We start from the raw sequence: 21,371 nt of genomic DNA, 5'->3' as shown, positions 1-21,371 counted from the left end.
TCTAAGTGCTATCTCTATTGCTATTTTTCCTCTAAAATGCTTCAAAACCTAGATTAATAGCTCTATTGCTAAAATAGCAATAGCACTTAGACTTATATACAGCTTTATGGTGCTTTACAGCCCTCTCTAAGCGGTTTCCAGAATCAGCATATTGCCCCCAATAATCTGGATCCTCATTTTACTGACCTCGGAAGGATGGAAGACTAAGTGACCTTGAGCCTGGTGAGATTTGAACTGCCAAATTGCAGGCAGCCAACAGTCAGCAGAAGGAACTTGCAGTACTGCATTCTAACCACTGTGCCACCACAGCTCAAATACGGCTAAATACATCTTAAAAACTTAAAATTACAGATTGTTTTTCTACAACCCTTTTTATATCTGAATATTGTTAAAAGGCAAACATAATACTCTTCACAAAGTAGCCACTCCAAAACATAAATGGAACTAAAATTGAAGAAAGTTGAGAGAATGGCCAAAGATATCTGAGTGGTGGGGTCAGTGGTGAAATTAAAAAATTTCCCCTACTGGTTCTGTGGGCGTGGCTTGTTGGGGGAGTCATGTGACTGGGTGGGCATGGCCAACTCGACATCACTCACATCGAGGGGCTCCTCACCGGTCCCTTCCCTCCCAGACACCCCTTGTCGCGAATGGCAGGAAAATGGAGAGGGAAATATTCCTCTCTACCATCCTTCCCTCAGTCTGTGCTGAGATTGAGGAATGAACGACAGGCAGGAAAATCCCCTTGCCCATTTTTCTGCCTTTCACAAAAACGGCTTCATTCCATCCCCCCCCCATCCCCCTTTCTCCTGGGGACTACCTTAAAAGGGACAGGCTGCAGCAGCTCCATTGTGAATGGATGTAGAAAAGTTAGCATTCTCTCTGCTGCACTGAATTCTGTGGCAGAGAGAATGCTAACTTTTCTCCCTCCATTCAGAATGGAGTTGCTGCTCCCTTTATCGTTCCCTCCCAACCCCCTCCTGCATTTAACATTGAATTCTGTGGAATATTGAGCGGCCGGAAGAGGTGAGCGGCGACCAGCTGGGTGTGGGTGGGGCCAAGGAGGGGTAATTACTACCAGTTTGGTGAACTGATGCCCATACTCCCTAGCAGTTTGCCCGAACCGGTCCGAACTGGTAGGATTTCACCCCTGGGTGGGGTGTTGGCAACAAGGATTCACAGCATGGCTTGGTTGCAATGGCTGCTGTGGGAGAATAAAAAGAACTAGAAGAATGGAAAGTGAAAAAAGTAAGCTAAGAAAAAAAAAGTAGCAGAAAACAAGAAGTTAAAACTGAAAGACAGTTAAGTACCTGAAGGCTCTAAAATTATTTAGAAGAGTGTGGAGGTATTTGCAATAAAGAGAGAATCCTTGTTGAAACTTTGCTGAGGAGTAAAGAAATGTAGATGGATGCAAAAGTGATCCTACTGATATAAAGAGCTCCAGGGCAAAGGAAAACCCAGAAGAAACAAATATAGCACAAACCCACCAAAACAGCAGCATCCTTTCCATGATATAGCCTTTCTCCAGCTGGACTTCCAGCCAGACAAAGAACTACAGTCACTTTTGTATGAAAGAAGAAAAGCATCAAGTATGCATGCATGGACATGAGCCAGAAGAGTTGCAGGAAGGACCAAAGAGTACAAGTAGCAATCATAGGGATATGCATGTGGCAGTATGGTGAGAGTTGAACATCAGTGATAAGCAATATGATAAAGTGCATTCCAAAAAGTCCCAGTTAGGATGAACTAGGAGAAGAGGATGGTTGAAGAAGAAGACATTCTTCTCTTTTCCTTCCCTGTCTCTTTTGTCCCATGCAGAACTAGTCAAAGGCAGTGGTAACTTCAAGGAGCCCAGATCCTAAAACATCTTAAGCAGCTGAGCAGCAACTGAGGAGGATCCAAGAAAACCAACAAGGACACTCTTTCAGGGGCTGAGTATACACAAGCTGAGAAGAAGCTACAAAGCTGGTTAAGAATGAGGCATTTGCCATTATAGTTTGGAGGAGTTAATTGAAACAGTAATGCTGATCCACATTATCAAACAATTGGAAAGAGGTTCAACTGGCAACAGCAAGTAACTCAAGGTTGGGGGAAGAGGCAAAAATTAAATCAGCAAGTATAAAGAATAATGATTAAAAGGAGCTAAAGCGTAATAATAAAAATGAAATTATTATAATGGATAAAATTCCAGGAAGATTATTTTCTTCCTGAAAGTATAGAAGAAAAGAACAATGGTTAATTTTGATATTGGCCTCAATAACTCTCTAAAAGAATGCAAATGACCAGCTGTCTGCAAGGAGTATAAATCCTTCCCATTCCCCACAATCCAGTCAGAGCTGAAGAAGTTTCTTGGATGAGAAGTGAAATGTCTTCAAAGAAAAAAAAGAAAGTCCAGTTGCTTCTTGAAAAAGCAGCTTTGGGTTTCTAAGTATGTATGCATATATATGAATAGAATAAAGAATAAAACAAAGAACAATAGAAAGGCGAGATCAGTTATGGTAAAATATAAGCTGTTATAATATGATGAAGAAGAAACCTCAAATATAAAAAGATAAGATTTAGAAGTTTCACAAATAGCAATTTATATCCTTATTTGTGTAAAGAAGCAAGTTTAATTTGTACATCTTTCTATAACGAAATATTCTTTTTCCAGTGGCAGCCAAATGTGTCAGGTCTGCACCATGTATAATAGAATTAGATAGAGTTGGTGAGAGAGATGGTATGCTGCAACTCGGTTAGGAGATACTGATTGATAAAATAAGAGACTAACAAGTTCCAGCAATAAGGTAGGTAGTAGTGAATGAAAGCATAGGCTACCTTCAGACAGGCTTGTGAGAGATTGGAAGAAAAAGGAAAGACTAAATAGATTTGAAGCTGGAAATCTATTAATGTGTGTATTTGAGTGTCTGTGTGTCTGTGTCTATGTGCCCACACAATCAAAATTCCTAGGAGCTATCATTCAGCACTGTCCCAAGCTCAATAAGTATTAAATGAATTATTACATTCAGAGGCAGTTATGGTTAATATGAGAATATAGCTCCATTTACTTAAAAAAATACCCTCCCCCGCCCACCAAGATATTTGGCTCCTCTAATCCTACAGGATTGCATTTTATTTGACAAGAAGAGATTAAGTTAATAAATCTGATCCTACATTCCTCTTCAAACAAACTCTTAAAACAATATATATCATATAGTGAACTCCAAAAAACTTAGATTTGACATCTAGTTTTCTTAAAATGGAAGACATAAAGAGTGTGGATGTTGATGTGATTCCGTTTTACTAGCAGAAATATACTATAAAATTCCACTATTTACATATGTTTTTCTGATACCATTTCCAAAATTGTATTCTCTCTCTATTCATGTTTAAATGTTTGCAGAATTTTATTGATATTTTTTTGTCCTCATTGAAATTGTCTGAAATTGGCTTCTGGTTGATATCAAGGCGAGATTGGACACATGGAGCAGGTCTCCATGCTCCAGTGCTGAGTTCTCCCCACTGGTGTGCTCCGAAAGGAGCCAAAACTGCCCTGTAGGGGCAGTGAAGCAAAGAGGGTTGTCCTGTGAGGTTACGGAGAGTTGCAGCTCTCCTGTCTAACCTGTGGTTCTTTTTCCCTCTCAGCCATGGCGAGGAGAAGAGGCAGCTGGGACAACTAAGGAATAGCTAAGACTGGTGCTGGAGCGAAATAGGTGAACAGCGACTGGCACTGGGGGAGAGGATTTCTTTTTACTTAAAACCTAAGCCCAAGGAACAATTTAGAACTATCTGCTCAGAATTGCTTGTTAAAGTGGCGATTAAGCATTCTGAGAAAAATACCAGACCAAAAGGAAAAAATCCAAAGAAAAGAAACAATAAATTTCTAAAAATACAGAACATTGGACTCTTAAACTGGGAAGACGTGGTAATGGGAAGGCATTTTAAAACGCTAGAAATTTTTATTTAAAAAACTTGTCCTACTTCTATAATTGAATTACAATTGAAATTATGATCAAAATAATTAAAATTAGACTGACTTGTGGCAACATTGAAAGGAAAATATACAGGTCTGGGAATACTTATATGAAGGATTGTGAAAATATCTACTGGGTTATATCTAACTACCCCACAACTACCGGAGACTCAAATATGAGAACAAGGAAGTTGTTTAATTAAAATGACCCCTGAATGTTATGCTAGAAGATTGAACCTGTAAAGGGGACGTAAAGAGGCTTTTGATAACTCCTGGGACTATTTAAATGGAACTGATGGATTTCCTATAGGATACAAAGAACTGTGATCAGTGTACTTCTTGAAGGGCAATTTTAGATCTGAATAAATGGTTCTTGGACTACCAGACAAGTGGGTTTTAAAAAAAACGAAATAAGATGCTTCATAAGGAAGAAATGAGTGGAACTTCGAAGGAGATGGCATTGATTTTTCAAAGCACAAAGGACATCATGGAGAAAGGATTCAGGGAGACTATGGAAAAAATGGAAAACACTATACAAGGGATGATGAGTAAAGATCTAGACGCTCAGAAAAGGGAGGAGCTAACATAAGGAAGGGAGGAAAAGATAGAACCGAAGAACCAGCGAATAAAAGAAGAAGACAAGGAGGAAATAATAATAAAATAATAGTGATTGATGAATTTTAAGAGAGTTGAAAAGAGAATTGGAAATATAGGAAGATACTCTTGAATGGGAGATAGGGGTTTGGGCAGATACTTTGGAAGCTAGGAGTGGAAGAGGGTAGACATGGAAGAAATACTTAGATTGTATAGTCAAGAAGTAGATGCAGACAGAGATGAAGATCCAAGAGAGGAACATGGGAGGCAAGTCAAAAAAAGAATAGCAACTAAAGTACTGAAGCAGGCAAGAGACAATGGTTAGAAAGGAAAGGGTTTCTCTCCCTCCCTCCCTCCCTCCCTCCCCCCCCCCTCTCTCTCTCTCTGATATTTTGATTTGATTTGATTTTCTTTTTTCTCTTTCTTTCCCTTCTTTTTTAGAATAGTGGCATGATTAGAAGTTAGGTAGAAATAAGAGAAGGGGGAAATATTTGTATACACATACCTTTATATAATGGAATAAAAGTAACAATAAAATGGGAAAACTAGAGAGTGATGGTATTATTAAGAATGTTTTAATAATATTGTGATTGGCACTGTAATAATATATTGAAACACGAAGCAATTAAATAATGAAAGAATATACTTTAATATAAACATGTGTATTACTACCAATTATATAGATTTGATGATTGTAAAGAATATGATTAGAATAATTTTGTATGTCTAATATTGGGATTGGTATTAGAATTGTGTAATTGAAACATTGAATGATGAAATAATGAATTATTGTATTTTAATAGATGTAAAGAGTGAAATATGGGAGGTAAGTTAAAAATGAACAGGATTCAAAGCACCAAAGTGGGCGGGAGAGGTTGGATAGAAAGCAAATGTCTTTTACTAAAAGGGTGACATGATTAGAAGTTAGAATAGAGATAGAAATGAGAGACAGAGAGAATATTAGTGTATACATTTTTACGTAATAAAATAAAAGCAATAACAAGAGGGAAGCTTAGAAATTGAATGGCGGTATTATTATGTATGATCAAATAATATGGTTAGTGGCATTAGATTAATATATAAAAACATGGAATAATTAAATAATGATAAACTACAGCTTAATATAAATGTGTATTATTATTAGAAATATATAAGTTGCTTGAATGTAATAACTATGATTAATTCTACTAGTTTTATTTGTATTAGAATGTATGACACCCAGGTGCCACACTGTTCACGCATTGATATGTATATGTAACATAAAATAAAAAACTTATTAAAAAGAAAGAAATTGTCTGAATTTTTTTTGATATGTAATTTTTTTAGGAACTCCTACCTATCTTGATCTATATTTTACAGTTAGCTTCCATGGAACCTTCCTCATCATTACCCTGAATTTATATAAATATTCATAAACACTTGGCTTTTGTTTCCCTTAACTACCTAAGTTTTTTTATATATATTTTCTGCTTTTAAATTTTGTGGTTCTTCATTGGCAATTTATGATTGAATAGTGGTAGCAAACTACAGAAACATACTGAGATCTCAATAAAACATGTAAATTGGCTTACATAGATTAGATATGTTCATATTAGTGTTTATCAGATATCTTAAAACCTTTTATCCAAGATGCAAAGCACTTAACCTGATCTAAGAGTTTATTTAAATTAGGCCCCTTCCAATTACAGAAAGAGATCAAGGTTAAAAAAACATGAATGAAGAAGTATCATCATAATCTAACTTCAACTCTTTTCAGCATGGTACTTCTGTGAATATGGCCGACTGAATACATGCTCAAGGCGGGATCCCTGAAGGGTTTTTCCTGGGCTGTAGTTCTTCAGGTACTGACTGAAGAGACTGGCATTCCTTCAGGTTTTATGACTCACCCAGATTGGGGGCAGGGTCTAAGAATTTCCCCTCAAGACTGTCTGATAAAGCTGAAAGCCTGCAAGCAGCTTCTGGGCTCCAAAGCTATCTGCATGCCAAAAGCTAGGAGGCAGGGGCTGTTGTGGCCCGCCAGCGGCCTGTACAGCTGGTAGCTGATTCTGACAGTGAGAAGGCTGGTGTGGTGATTCGCCAGCAGCCTGTGCAGCTGGCACCCAAGTCAGACAATGAGGAGGCTGGAGAAGATGTGGTGCCAGAGGCGGGGATTCAGCCAGGGCCTTCAGAACCTCCAGAAGCTCCCATAAGTGAAGAGGAAGAAGGGGAGGAGCCTCTTCTCAATGCACGGGCGCGCAGAGCTGCCAAAAGGCAGGAATGGCTCCTCAGAAGGAGGTCTCCTCGAGAGTAAGGCTTGGGGCTAATTGGCCACTCCCATAGCCTATTTAAGAAATGACGATGATTGAGGCAATTTGCAGAAAACAACTTCGTTCATATTCCTTCGCATATTGACTCCAGAAACGTCTGATCGGCTCTTGTTTCTCTCTTGTCATTTTTCCTGCAAATTGCTTCTGGGCATTCTGCCAACCACAGTAAGCTTACGGTTATCTGAAAGACTGTGTCTCAGAATTGAGTTATTATTCCTTGGACTCTTGTTGGCTGTTAATGAAGTTAAATTAACAGCCTTTGTTCAGAAAAGATTGATTTAAACTGTATTTGTGTTTGAACAACTACTAAGAAAGCTCATTAGTAGTCCTTAATTAGTAAACTAAGGTTTGTACGAACTTTGTGTGTGCTGCGTTCTTTGTGGTCCGTAGCTGGGGCAGAACAGGGGCTGTAATATGTTTGTGGTTGAAGAAGCCGCGTCTTGAAATTTACCTTTCAAATGGACAGTAAGTTGTGCTTTTCCTTTCTTAATCACCTTCAAAGACTATTAAACTTTTTAAAGTCATTGGTCGCATTGGTTGATGATCTCTGGAGGGCTCGGGACAGGGGTTACTCCTCTGTTCTGGTCCTGTTAGACCTCTCAGCGGCTTTTGATACCATCGACCATGGTATCATGCTGCACCGGCTGGAAGAGTTGGGAGTGGGAGGCACCGTATTGCGGTGGTTCTCCTCCTTTCTCTCCGACCGGTCGCAGTTTGTGTTGGCAGGGGGGCAGAGGTCGACCTCGAGGCCTCTCGTCTGTGGAGTGCCGCAGGGATCAGTCCTCTCGCCCCTTCTGTTCAACATTTATGTGAAGTCGCTGGGCGAGATCATCCGTGGCTTCGGGGTGAGATACCATCAGTACACTGATGACACCCAGCTGTATATCTCCATCCCAGGCCACCCCAACGATGCCCTTGAAGTGATGTCTCAGTGCCTGGAGGCTGTGCGGATCTGGATGGGGAGGAACAGGCTCAAGCTCAACCCTTCCAAGACTGAGTGACTGTGGCTCCCGGCATCCCGATATAGTCAGTTGACTCCATCACTGACTATTGGGGGCGAGTCCTTGGCCCCCACAGAAAGGGCTCGCAATCTGGGAGTCCTCCTGGATATGCAGCTGTCCTTGGAGGAACATCTGACGGCTGTAACCAGGGGGACCTTTTATCAGGTTCGCCTGATTCGCCAGTTGCGGCCCTTTCTTGATCGGGATTCCCTGTGCACAGTCACTCACGCCCTCGTCACCTCTTGCCTTGACTACTGCAATGCTCTCTACATGGGGCTCCCCTTGAGGGGCACCCGGAGGCTCCAGCTGGTCCAGAACGCAGTAGCATGGGTAGTGATGGGAGCAGCATGGCGCTCCCATGTAACACCGCTCCTGCGCGAGCTGCACTGGCTCCCGGTGGTCTTCCGGGTGCGCTTCAAGGTGTTGGTTATCACCTTTAAAGCGCTCCATGGCATAGGGCCTAGCTATCTTCGAGACCGCCTGCTGCTACCGACGACCTCCCAGCGACCCGTGTGCTCCCACAGAGAGGGCCTCCTCAGGGTGCCATAAGCCAAACAATGTAGGCTGGTGACCCCCAGGGGGAGAGCCTTCTCTGTGGGGGCACCTACCCTCTGGAATCAGTTGCCCCCAGAGATAAGGAGAATCCAAGACCTCAGTGCCTTCCGCCGTGCCCTTAAAACCCACTTTTTCCAGCAAGCCGGGCTGGCTTAGGAAGAAATTTTTTAAATTTTTTAAATGTTTAATTGGTTTGTGGTTTTTTAAATTTTGGGGCCAAATTTATATAGATTTTAATTGTTTTTAATATTTGTATTTCATGTTTTTAATTCTGGCTGTGCACCGCCCTGAGTCCTCAGGAAGAAGGGCGGTATATAAATTGAAAATAAATAAATAAATAAATAAATAAATAAATAAATAAATAAATAAATAAATAAATAAATAAATAAATAAATAAATAAATAAATAAATAAATAAATAGTCAAGATAAAAGAGGCTCTTTTTAGTTACAGCCTGCTACACCTTTTTGAAAAATCTGCACCATTTTAGGAATCTCTTTAGTGTTAAACAACAACAAAGAAGGCTGCTAAGGCAAGCCAAAATAAGGAAGAGCAAAAAAAGAAAAAAGAAAGCTGATAGAGAAACATAAAGAAACATAACATTTGAAAGCTATGATTTTAGTTTATTATCATAGCAACTTGTAGCTTGGTCTTCCTTGCTGTGGGTGGCTAAAATTTTCTGATCCTGATTAAAGAGGGAGTCAAGATGGAGGAGCAAATTATTAAAGATATATTTGAAAGGTCTCTAAATAAAATTCATTAAATTGTTTTTTTTCAAAAAGTTTTTTATTTTTAAACAAAAACAACATAAAAACATCAATTTTCCAAACGCTTACAGACAGTATTTCGATCGGTGAAAATCATTTCGTGCTCTCAAAATTTTCAAACTCTCATTATATGACAGATATTCTTACCTCTAACAGAAAAAAAAACAAGTGCTTAAACATTCTATCCAAATTTCATTTCATATATAATATTTCATCTCCATGCTTTATTATCTATCCATTGATAAAATAATTCCCATATCAAATAATATTGTTTATCTTCCTGTTCTCTTATTTCAAATGTCAATCTACTCATTTCAGCACAGTCCAACATTTTCTTAATAATTTCTTCATCGGTAATCATCTTCTCTCCTTTCCAGTTTTTTGCAAATACAATTCTAGCCTCTGTTAATATATTCACAATCAAATATTATAATTCTTTGTTGAATGTCTCTGGTAAGATCCCTAATAAAATATCTCTGGTTTAAGGTCAATATGTCTCTTTGTCATTTTTTCCAACCATGTGTGTATCTTAGTCCAAAATCTCCATGCTTCTACGCATGTCCACCACATATGGTAATAGGATCCTGGGGGCTGATGGCACTTTCAGCACTTCTCCGATTTGTTCTTGAACATTCTGGCTATCCTCATCGGGGGTAAATGCCACCTGTAAAACATCTTATACAAATTCTCCTTATATACTGTAGACATTGTCATTTTATAATTATGTGACCACAATTTTTGCCATTTCTCTAAATCAATACTATAACCAAATTTTTTCCCCCATGCTATCATTGACTCTTTAACTTGTTCTTCTTCCAATTTTGCCTCTAGCAAGTGTCCATACAACTTTTTAATTACATGGTCATCAGAGCCCATCAATATCTTATCTAAGGTAGTCAAAGCATTATAAAAACCTTCTTGTTTGAGATCTTCTCGATATCTAGAAAATATTTGCATATATGAAAACCAATCCAACTTAAATCCCTGATCTTCTAAGTCTTGCTTTAATTTAAGTTCACTCTTTTCATCCAGTAATTCACTATATCTAATAATTTGTTCCCTTTTGAATATCACTGGATATAAAAAAGCTTCAATTGTAGATACCCAGACTGGAATCTTCAAATAATGGTATTTTTTAATCCTCTCCCAATTCAAAAGCAACGCTTCACATATCTGATGTCTTCTAAAATACCCCTGTATTTTAGTTCCTTTATACCATAAAAAGGCATGCCACCCCATCAACAAATCATGTCCTTCCAAATTCAATAGTCTAATATTTTTCAGTGTTACCCATTCTTTAATCCACATTAAACTAGCTGCTTGATAATATAACTCAAAGTTAGGTACACCAAAGCCATCCCTCACTTTAGCATCTTGTAACAACTTAATTTTTATTCTTGCTTTTTTCCCTTGCCAAATGTATTTCAATATCATTTTATTCAAATCTGTAAAGAAATCCTTGTCCAACTTTATCGGAATTGTCTGAAACAAATACAACATTCTAGGCAAAATATTCATCTTAATAGTTGCAATTCTCCCAATTAAAGATAGTTGCAAGTTTCCCCATTTTTCCAAATCTTGTCCTATCTGTCATTTAACCTTATTATAATTATTTTCCTTAAGAGAACTACACCTTGCTGTCAATTGTATCCCCAAATATTTTACCTTATTCGTAACCTGTATATTTGAAATCTCCATCAATTCTTCTCTTTGCTTTTTCAACATATTTTTAGTCATTATCTTTGTCTTTTCTTTATTAATTTTTAGACCAGCCACTTCTCCGAACTCTCCAATTTTTTCTAGCAGTTTATTTATAGATGTTAAGGGTTCTTCCATGATAAAAACCAAATCGTCTGCAAAAGCTTGTAATTTATATTCCTCTTTCCGAATTTTCATACCTTTTATCTCCTTTTCTTCTCTAATATTTCTGTTTAGCACTTCCAATGTCAATATAAACAATAATGGGGACAGTGGGCATCCTTGTCTAGTGCCTTTCTCTATTTCAATATATTCAGACAATTCTCCATTTATCATTACCTTAGTTTTGTTTTGAGTATATAGCTTCAATTGCCTGAATAATTTTTTTCCCAAAGCCCATCTCCTCCATCTGTAACATTATAAACCACCAATTGACATTGTCGAAGGCTTTTTGTGCATCTAGGAATATCAAGGCCATCTGCTTTTCAGGGTGCGCTTCGTAGTATTCTAAAGTGTCCAAGATTATTCTTATATTGTCTCGGATTTGTCTTTTAGGTAAGAATCCATTTTGATCGGAGTGTATAAAATTATTCAAGTATCTCTTAAGTCTTTCTGCCAATATCATAGCAAAGATTTTATAATCTGCGTTTAGCAGGGATATCGGCCTATAGTTTTTTATTTGTTGTGGGTCTGTCTCTTCCTTATGAATCAAAGTGATGTCAATTAATTGCGTTATTTTCCTTGATTCTCTTTCTTTTTTCAATTTATATGCTAACCATCTGCCAGGTTTATTTGCATTTTCAAAATAATTCTGTTTAGCAATTCTTATTTTTTGCGCTAATTCTTCCTTCTACAGTAGATCCATTTTGTGCTTTATAGTATTCATTTTAATTTTTACATCTTTCTTATATGGATCTTTCTGGAGCTCTTTTTCAAGTCTTTTATGATCATCTCTCAAAGCTTTAAGGGTTTGTCTTTTCTTCACATTTCTTTTGTATAATCAATGATTAATCCTCTGGCAAAGGCTTTCATTGTATCCCAACGGTTTTGTATCGATGTTTCATTCTTATTCTTATTCTCCTTGAAAAAAAAGTCCAATTCTCGTTTCATTTTCTGTGTAAAATCTTTCTCTTTTAATATTGTATTGTTCAATGTCCATCTAGCTCTGCCTTTTCGCCCTTTCCAAATAGCAATCACTGGATTATGATCCGCCCATGTATTAGTATCTATATTCACTTGTTCAATATTTAAAGTCAATTCCATTGTTGCCCATATCATGTCCAGTCTGGACCAAGATAAATATCTGTCAGAGTAGAAAGTGTATTGTCTATTTTTCCCATTTCTCTCCCTCCAAATGTCTTTCAAGTTTATTTCCTCTGTCATTTTAAAGAAAGTCCTTGGCAATATCTTTCTACTATATCTTGTTGTTCTACTTATTTTATAGTCCAGTTTTTCATCTACAATTCCATTAAAATCCCACATCATGCAGACATTTTCATACTCCATTTCAATTATCTTGTTATGTAATTTCCTGTAAAAGTCACTCTGATTATTATTAGGGCCGTATATTGCTACTAAAAGTAATTTTGTATTGTTATCAATTAATTCCACCATCAAAATTCTGCCTTCTGGATCAGCCGTAAATGTGTTTCTAATATACAGAGTAACACCTCTTTTTTTACTTTGCGCCAATGATAAAAAAGTTTTACCAAGTTTTGGTTGAATCAATAATTGTTTGTGTTGCTTTTTAATATGCATTTCCTGTAAACAAATTATATCAAATTTTAATTTTTCTAATTTACGGAATACTGTTCTTCTTTTGTTGGCCGAATTAAGTCCATTTATATTTATTGAAATTAATTTCCTTTCATCCATATTCATACTTTATAATTAGGTTTTGTTGCTCGAGTTGTTCTGGCTTCACGTTGCTCTTTGTATTCTATAACTTCCGAGACCGGAAGTTGGTGCCGCAGCGAGACGCGCGGGGTTTCTAGGGCTCTTGAAACTCCGCCGAGAAACTCCGCTGCTGGATGGTCCAAACCAGACCACACAGTCTTGCTTTGACTGTGACAGTGGAGGGCACGTCCCGAGACTCCCAGGGATATCGCTAAGTCCCTGGTTGAGCCGGAAAAGCCCTTTTTCCAGCAGCGGAGCAGCAGCCATCAGGCTGTGGAGGCTGTGGCAACTTCAGGAAGGAAGATCGGAACGACAGTAATTAGATCGGTAAGAAACTTTTACTTTTTTTTTTTTTTTTTACTAAGAACACCCTTATTAGTGCATGGGACTATGATGGGCAGTAAATGAAGAGGAGCGGCGAATCTATTTTGGATTGATTTTATTTTTCCCAAGTATATATTTTAAAAGTCTTGAAATTACCTAATTGTCTTATTTCTGTTCTGGATAACTGGACTGGATTGAAAGCAGGAAAGCAGCATTGGGACACAAGGGTCGGTCCTCTCGCCTCTCCTGTTCAACATTTATGTGAAGCCGCTGGGCGAGATCATCCGTGGTTTCGGGGTGGAGTACCATCAGTATGCTGATGACACCCAGCTGTACATCTCCACCCCAGATCACCCCAGGTGGCTGTGGTTTCTGACGTCCCGATATAGTCAGTTGACGCCATCACTGAGTATTGGGGGCGAATCATTGGCTCCCACGGAGAGGGCTCGCAACTTGGGCGTCCTCCTGGATTCACGGCTGTCTTTAGAAGAGCACTTGACGGCCGTGACCGGGAGGATTTTTTATCAGGTCCGCCTGATTCGCCAGTTGCGTCCCTTTCTGGATCGGGACTCGTTATGCACGGTCACTCATGCCCTCATTACCTCCCGCCTGGACTATTGTAATGCTCTCTACATGGGGCTCCCCTTGAGGAGCACCTGGAGGCTCCAACTGGCGCAGAGTGCGGCCACGCCGGTGGTAATGGGAGCGACATGGCGCTCCCATGTAACACCTCTCCTGCGCGAGCTGCACTGGCTCCCGGTGGTCTTCCGGGTGCGCTTCAAGGTTTTGGTTACCACCTTTAAAGCGCTCCATGGCTTAGGGCCTGGTTATTTACGGGACCGCCTACTACCACCAATAGCCTCCCACCGGCCAGTACGCTCTCATAGAGAGGGACTCCTCCGGGTGCCGTCAGCCAAACAGTGTCGACTGGCGGCCCCTAGGGGGAGAGCCTTCTCTGTGGGGGCACCTACCATCTGGAATGAGCTCCCCCCGGAGATACGGAGGATCCCGGATCTGCGCTCCTTCTGCTGTGCTGTGAAGACCTTTTTATTCCATCAAGCGGGCTTGGCCTGATCTCTTCCCTTTTTAAATATGTAAATTTTAATCTGTTTTTAAATTATTGGGGTATTTTAATTTGTCTGGGCCAAATAATTTAATTTGATTTTATCGGGTTTTTAAATTTTGTGTATTTATGTATTTTATTGTTGGCTGTTCACCGCCCTGAGTCCTTCGGGAGTAGGGCGGTATACAAATCAAATAAACTAAACTAAACTAAACTAAAGTCTTTGGAACTTGTGTATCTTGGTTTATAATATTTCCTGAGTTGATGCATTTGGACTGGGACCATTTTTTTAAATTTTTGGGCTATTTAAAAGAAAGTTTTTTCTCTCTTTCCTTTTTTTTTTTCCCTTCCCATATAAAGATAGGAGAATTAGGGGAGTGTGTAGTGCTGCCACCCACTGGAAGAGAAATTTTGTTGCAGAAGAAAGGATATATTGTAGTCAAAATAAATACAGAGACTGAAGAGTTACTAAACGCTGTTTACACAGGTGCTCTTCTATTTAAGTTGTTAAAGCCTGGGAATATACTGGAAGGCCCCGAATTTGTTTTTTATTTTCTTTTTATTTCTTCATTGAGTAACTATCTTAACTCCAGTGAGATGTGTGGCTTGGAAAGAGGCAAAAGGAAAAACCACTCCCTGTAGATTCTCTGGACATAAAGGATTTGAAGAACTAATTTTTTTCTTTGTTGCTATTGTTTTTTTTTTCTTTCTTTTTTCTTTTTCCCTTTTTCTTGATTTATATACGAATATTGGATTAAGGCACTCAAGAGCCTGAAGAATTGAGGCTTCCGGTTGGCACCGCCTGGCGTCGCGGACGGTCTTCTTAGACTGCCAGCCCCGCGATTCCATTCGAGCCATTCTGATAGCGCTAATCAGCTGTCAGATGGCTTAAAAACCTCTCCTTCGGGAGAAGAAGGAGAGGAGAGCCAGTGGGCAAGGGTAGAGCTCCCCGGGAGCCCCTGGAGCAATTCCAGGGGCTTGGAGGGTGAGAGCTCCCCGTTCAGCCCACTGAAGCTCCGGATCCGTGGTGACTCCGTTTAAACGGAGCCAGACGCCAGCGACCGACTCTGCTGCCAAGAAGAAGATCAACTGAATTCAAAAAGCAGACAGAACGGAAGCAGGAGAACAAGCTTTTGCAAGTATATGCTTAACTCCTGGGATACATTGTTTCTATTTGATTTTGCCAAGTTGTAGCTGGAAATGGCATCTTTGTGGGTGTGAAAGTGAAAGTAGAAAATGAAAGTGCTTGTTAATAGACTTTTGCTCAGAGACTGGATTTAAACTGCTGGATTTGAGAGCTGGGTCTAGAAAAGACTATCTTGCTTGATAAATTACAAATAAATTTGAGAAAGTTGTTTGAGAGACTTTATGGCTGTGAAAAGAAAATTTCTTTTAAGATAATATGGCTTCCAAGGAAGGAGTTTCTGAAAGTGGAGGCTCTGTAATGGCATTAGAAATGATACAGAGAACTGAAACACAGAGCCAGGAGGCTTTTTTCAGAGACTTTGCAGAATTTATAAAGGAAGCCATGAATAATCAAATTGAAATTATTAATAACTTTACAGCAATCATGGAACAAAAACTTACAGAACTGGTGGAGGATAAAAAAGCAACTGAGGATGTTTTTGAAGGAAAGCATAATGACAATGTAGGAGATATTTTGATTAAGACAGAGAAGCTGGAACTGGCTGACCCTCAAGAATCTTCAAATCTTCTTCCTGCCCTTTTGGAATTAACTGACAGAACTTTTCAAAAATATAATTTGGAGCAGAAAGAAGAAGAAACTGATCAGCTCTACGAGGTTTCAGAGGATTTGGCAGAGGCTTTCACACAATTAATTGAAATGCAGCAATTGGATTTTTCTTCGCAAACTGATCGAGTTAATTCTTTGTTCTATGAACTGACTGTCTATACAAGCAAGAAGAGTCAAGATGGGGGCTCTATACCAGAGGAAATGGTTTTGAGAAAGGGACAAGTCTTAAAGATACATCAACCCCCAGTTAAAATTCAAAACCTCCTCAAAACAAAAGAAGGAGGGAGGAAGAAAGATTGGAAAAAAATACAGAAAGAAAGGAAGAATGGAAGATTAATTTTTTCTGGCCTAATTATTGATGTATTAATGATTAACTACAATGATTAACTAAATGAATTGAGAGTTTAATTAATGATTAATTAAGGTTTAGTTATTGTTAAAAATATTTGAATATTGAGAACAAAAGCAGGAGGAATAGCCAAATGATTAAGTATGTATTATCTACTAGTGTTTGTTATTGGTTTTTTTAAAAAAAAATTCTTAGGGCTAAAGGATTATATGCTATTTTGTGTTTAAAGGGAGGTTGATGAATAATCTGTAGAAGGGGAGTTAAGGGGTCTAGGGAGTTTTAATGTCTTGCATTAATTTAGAATATTTTAGCGTATGCTTGGTAAAATCTATACCCTGTTTTTCTTCTGGGAAGTCGGGGGAGCGGGGAGGGATGGAGGGGTTGCACAAATGTCTAATTGATTTGCTTGATTTGTTTGAATTTTTTTAAAAAAAACAATAAAAATTCTTTGTTCAAAAAAGAGCCTGAAGAATTATTGTTAATTTTTAATCTTAATTTTTATTTATTTATTTATTTTTTTGGCTTTTTATATGGAGGAGCATCTTAATTTTTTGTCTCTTATAAACATATAAGATATATATATTCTTTTCCCCTTCTTTTGGATTAGGGTCTTCGGAAGAACCTGAAGAGTTGGAGAAATTGCTATTATTATTTTTTTTTCTTTTTTATTATTGTTTCCTCTTTTTTCCTTTTTTCCCCCTTTTCTACCCTAGTTTTTTCTATTTTTTTCCCTGCCCCATTGTTTAATGGGACCCTTTAAATATTTTTTGAACTCAAAGTGAATTTAGCCAACTTCAAAATGAGCAAGAAAGTAGCATCGGTGGGAGTTGCAGCAACTACACCATCTTCATCACCATTTGGAGGCCAATGCTCCCATCCAGACAATGTTACAGCAAGAGAAAGAGAAAGAGAAAGAGACAACACAAATGATTCTACAAACACTTCAAAGAATGGAAAAACAACAACAAAGGATGGAGCAACAGTTACTTAAAACTGATGAAAAGGTGGTTAGCGTACAACAAACAATGATGAAATATGAAGAAAGACTGGTTAAACTGGAGGAAAAAGATGGCCAAAAAGAAGAAAAAATGAAGGAAATTGAGAATAGACTCGGAGAGGTCAAACAAGGAACATCTGACTTAATTGGATGGGAAATGGACAAAGCAGAATTCTACTTAAGATTTCAAAATGTTGCAGAAGAAAAAGGGGAGGATCTTGCTGAGGTTATGAATACAATCTTAGCTGAGGCCTTAGAAGTAACTAAAGAGAAGATGATGGAAGGAATTGATGAAATTTATCGAGTTTATACTGGATACGCGATGCACAATAAGCTTCCAAGAGAAGTACATATAAAATTTACTAAGAAATCAATTAAGACACAGATTCTACAGGCTGCTCGTGACAAGGCTTTGGAATACAAAGGGAAGGAAGTTACAGTTTTGAGACAAATTCCAAGGAAAGTGAGAGAGATAAGAAGGAAATATCAATTCTTGACTAAAGTTTTGTTGCAAAAAGGGATTAACTACAGATGGCTATTCCCAGAGGGAGTAGGCTTAACATGGAACTCTCAAATATACAGACTGAATACAATTGATAAGGCAAGAGCTTTCTACGAGAAGCTCTTAAAGAGATGGATGCTGATATGGAAGTTGAAACTCAAGCAACGCTAGCCCCAATAAAACCTGCTGAAGAGGAATTGATAACGCTGGAAGAAACAGAAGGAGCCGTGGGCAGAGTTATAGAATACAAAGAGCAACGTGAAGCCAGAGCAAAAAATCCATTTAATTGTAGACCAGCTGTGCTTCAAAGATGATAAAAAAAAAAACCCTCACAAATTATTTTAGAGATGCAAACATGTGCAGAAAATTACCAAGATACTGAGGCAACTCCACAAGTAATTAAAAATGCAGAGGAGTTCATTGCAAATTTGGAATACAAACCTGACATTAACTTTTATTATGATGGTTTAAATATAAATCTCTCAACACAACTGAAAGAAGAGTGTCAAGAAAATCAGCAACTTTTGAAAAGACAAATGTGGGACTTTTTCTTTAAGGACATTAACAAGGTTGAGAAATCCGTAATAAAAAGGGAGGCTTATAACTACTTGATAAATATTCCAGAGAAGAAGAAGATTCTACTCCGTGAAGACAAGCTGGAAAGAGTGACTTAAACTTAATAAATTAACTGCATCTAGGATGGATTTTTCTCAGTTTGATATTTGAAATTGAAAGAAAGTCTTAATCTAAAATTTAAAAATGTAATTTTTTAATACATATAATGCTTAAGTAATTTTTAAAATATGCAAAATGTTACTGGAAATGTATTTGAGATTACTTGTGCTAACAGAAAGTTTTAAAAAATGATATACCAGTTTAAAGAAAACTTTGTACTTTAAAAAAGATGTTTATAAAAGAAAAAAAAACATTATTCTATAAGGGTAATTTGGACGGTGGAAGCTAATTTTTTTTTTTTTAATTTGATTTATATGCCGCCCTTCTCCGAAGACTCAGGGCGGCTTACAATGTGCTCAGCAATAGCAATAGTGCTCAGCAAAATTTAATAGTGAAGTTCAAAGCTTGTATTTTAAGAAGTTAAAGAAAAAGATGTATTTGAAAGTTTTGATTCTAGAAAAGTGTTTAAACAAAGTTCAGTGTTTTTTTAAAGGGGGGGGAGGAGAGTATTTTTCCCAGTAAGGTCAAAGAATTTGAAAGTATATAGTTAACTTTATTAATAAAAATGGTGATAGTTTGCAAAGATTATTAGTGTAAATAGAAATACATACTATTTCCACAGCAAGGAAGATAAAACAAGAATGGTTAAATTGACCATTCTATTCAAAGAGGAGAATATATTTGAGTATGTTTTTCATTTGGATACCACTTCTGGATTTTGTGCTTGTGATGGGAAAAAAATGAAACTTTGACTTTGGTTTTGTCAATTAATTTAATTTAATTTAATTTAGTTAATTCAATTTATATGCCGCCCCTCTCCGAAGAACTCGGGGCAGCTCACAATACATTTTAAAAAATCATTATAAAAAAACATTTAAAAATTAAAAACATTAAAAACTCATTCACGCCATTCATGGCCGGATCTCGCCAGATCACAAGAGCGAGATCAACAGCCCCAGGCCTGCCGGAAAAGCCAGGTCTTCACAGCTTTTCGGAAGGCCAATAAGGTGGGGATGGTCCGGACCTCAGGAGGTAACTAGTTCCAGAGAGCTGGGGCAGCCACAGAGAAGGCCCTCCCCCGCAGGCCTGCCAGCCAGCATTGTTTAGCTGATGGGACCCGGAGGAGACCAACTCTGTGGGATCTTACCGGTCGCTGGGAGCTATGCGGCAGAAGGCGGTCTCGAAGTTAGTTAGATTTGTCGTTATAGAAATGGCTGTTGTTGTTGTTAGTTGCGAAGTCGTGTCTGACCTATCACGACCCCATGAACAATGTTCCTCCAGGTCTTCCTGTCCTCTACCATCCTCTGGAGTCCAATTAAGCTCACGTCTACTGTTTCAGTGCTCCATCCAGCCACCTCATTCTCTGTCGTCCCTTTCTTCTTTTGCCCTCAATCTTTCCCAGCATTAGGCTCTTCTCCAGTGAGTCCTTCCTTCTCATTATTTTTATAGAAATGGCTAGTTATATATTAATGTGTGAAAAAAAAAGTTGGGGCTGGAGTGTTTTTATCTTGTACTGTGCTAAAAAGAGTCAGAGACAATTTCCCCCTTTTTTTCAGGGGTGAAATCCAGCAGGTTCTGACAGGTTCTGGAGAAAAGGTAGCGGAAATTTTGAGTAGTTTGGAAAACCGGCAAATATCACCTCTGGCTGGCCCCAGAGTGAGGTGGGAATGGAGCTTTTGCAATATCCTTTCCCCAGGAGTGGGGAGGGAATGGAGATTTTGCAGTATCCTTCCCCTGCCACGCCCACCAAGCCACACCCACAGAACTGGTAGTAAAAAAAAATGGATTTCACCACTGCTTTTTTTCCTTGTACCTCACATCTTCTTTTCTCCGCTCCCTTAATTTCCCATTTCTATTTTCTTTGTATTGTATATATTAAATAAAATTAAAATCATATTTTTAAAAAACCTAAACTCTTCTTAGCACATCAGGATGCTCTGTTCTTTTCTCTACCCTTCTGTAATCAGAAATCTCATGAATGTTATTTAATAGCACCTATATTATGCAATTGTTATTTAATGCTACACTAATTAACTTTATATTACTACAAAGAAATATGTTAAAATTCAAGTGACCTTTGAAAAAATAAAATTGAATTACCATATTTTTCAGAGTATAAGACACACTCCCCCCCCCAAAAAAAGTGGGTGGAAATGTCTGTGTGTCTTATACAGTGACTATTGTGGCGAAGGGGAGGGGGGTTGGTGCGGCACCGATCAGGTCTTCTAGAATGGGCAGCAGCAAATGGGCCGCAGCAAATGGGCCGCAGAGAATGGGCTGCGGTGGCAAACGGGCTGTGACAAACGGGCCGGAGTGAACAGGCAGCGGCGAACGGGCAGCGGCGAATGGGCTGCTGCGAATGGGCCAGATGAATACTAGATGGATGCTGGTAGGCAGGGGCAGGTTTTTTTCTTGTTTTCCTCCCCAAAATCTACGTGCGTCTTATAGTCCAGAGTGTTTTATAGTCCGAAAAGTACGTTATATGTAAAAATCTGCTTAAGACGGGGTATTTTTTACATAACCAGAATCTACCATTGGGGTTAAAATTGGTGGTAGGAATATCAACAACCTCCAATATGCAGATGACACAATATTATTTGCAGAAAGCAAAGCAGATCTGGAGTGGCTAATCCTCAGAGTCAAATATGAAAGTGAACAATTGGGACAGTACCTCAAGAAAACAAAGATAATGACAACTGCAGAGGGCATACAGGTCAGAGTGCAGCCAACCTAGTACCTAGTACAATGAGCCCTAGTACCTGCTGGCTGAACACTATAAAGAATGACACTGGGATGACTATGGCAGATCTGAAGGAGGCAGTATGAGACATAGGGGCATGGAATGTGCTGATCTATAGAGGAGGCAAGGATTGGACATGACTGAATGACTGACCACGAATGTTTGCCGCATTTTAAGAACTCCTATTCAGGAGACAAAATTAT

General features: G+C 38.5%; 1 protein-coding gene across 1 annotated transcript in view; it reads right to left on the bottom strand.

The window, feature by feature from the left end:
- The window catches only part of CFAP47 (cilia and flagella associated protein 47), a 596,979-nt gene that overhangs the window by 269,210 nt on the left and 306,398 nt on the right, over positions 1-21,371 (bottom strand). The gene's annotated exons all lie outside the window — the stretch shown is intronic.

The sequence above is a fragment of the Pantherophis guttatus genome, chromosome 5 (assembly GCF_059756535.1).
Source record: "Pantherophis guttatus breed Tessera chromosome 5, ASM5975653v1, whole genome shotgun sequence".
NCBI classification, from domain to species: Eukaryota; Metazoa; Chordata; class Lepidosauria; order Squamata; family Colubridae; genus Pantherophis; species Pantherophis guttatus.
The sequence above is the reverse complement of the archived record's forward strand: the minus strand, read 5'-3'. Positions and strand labels throughout refer to the sequence as shown.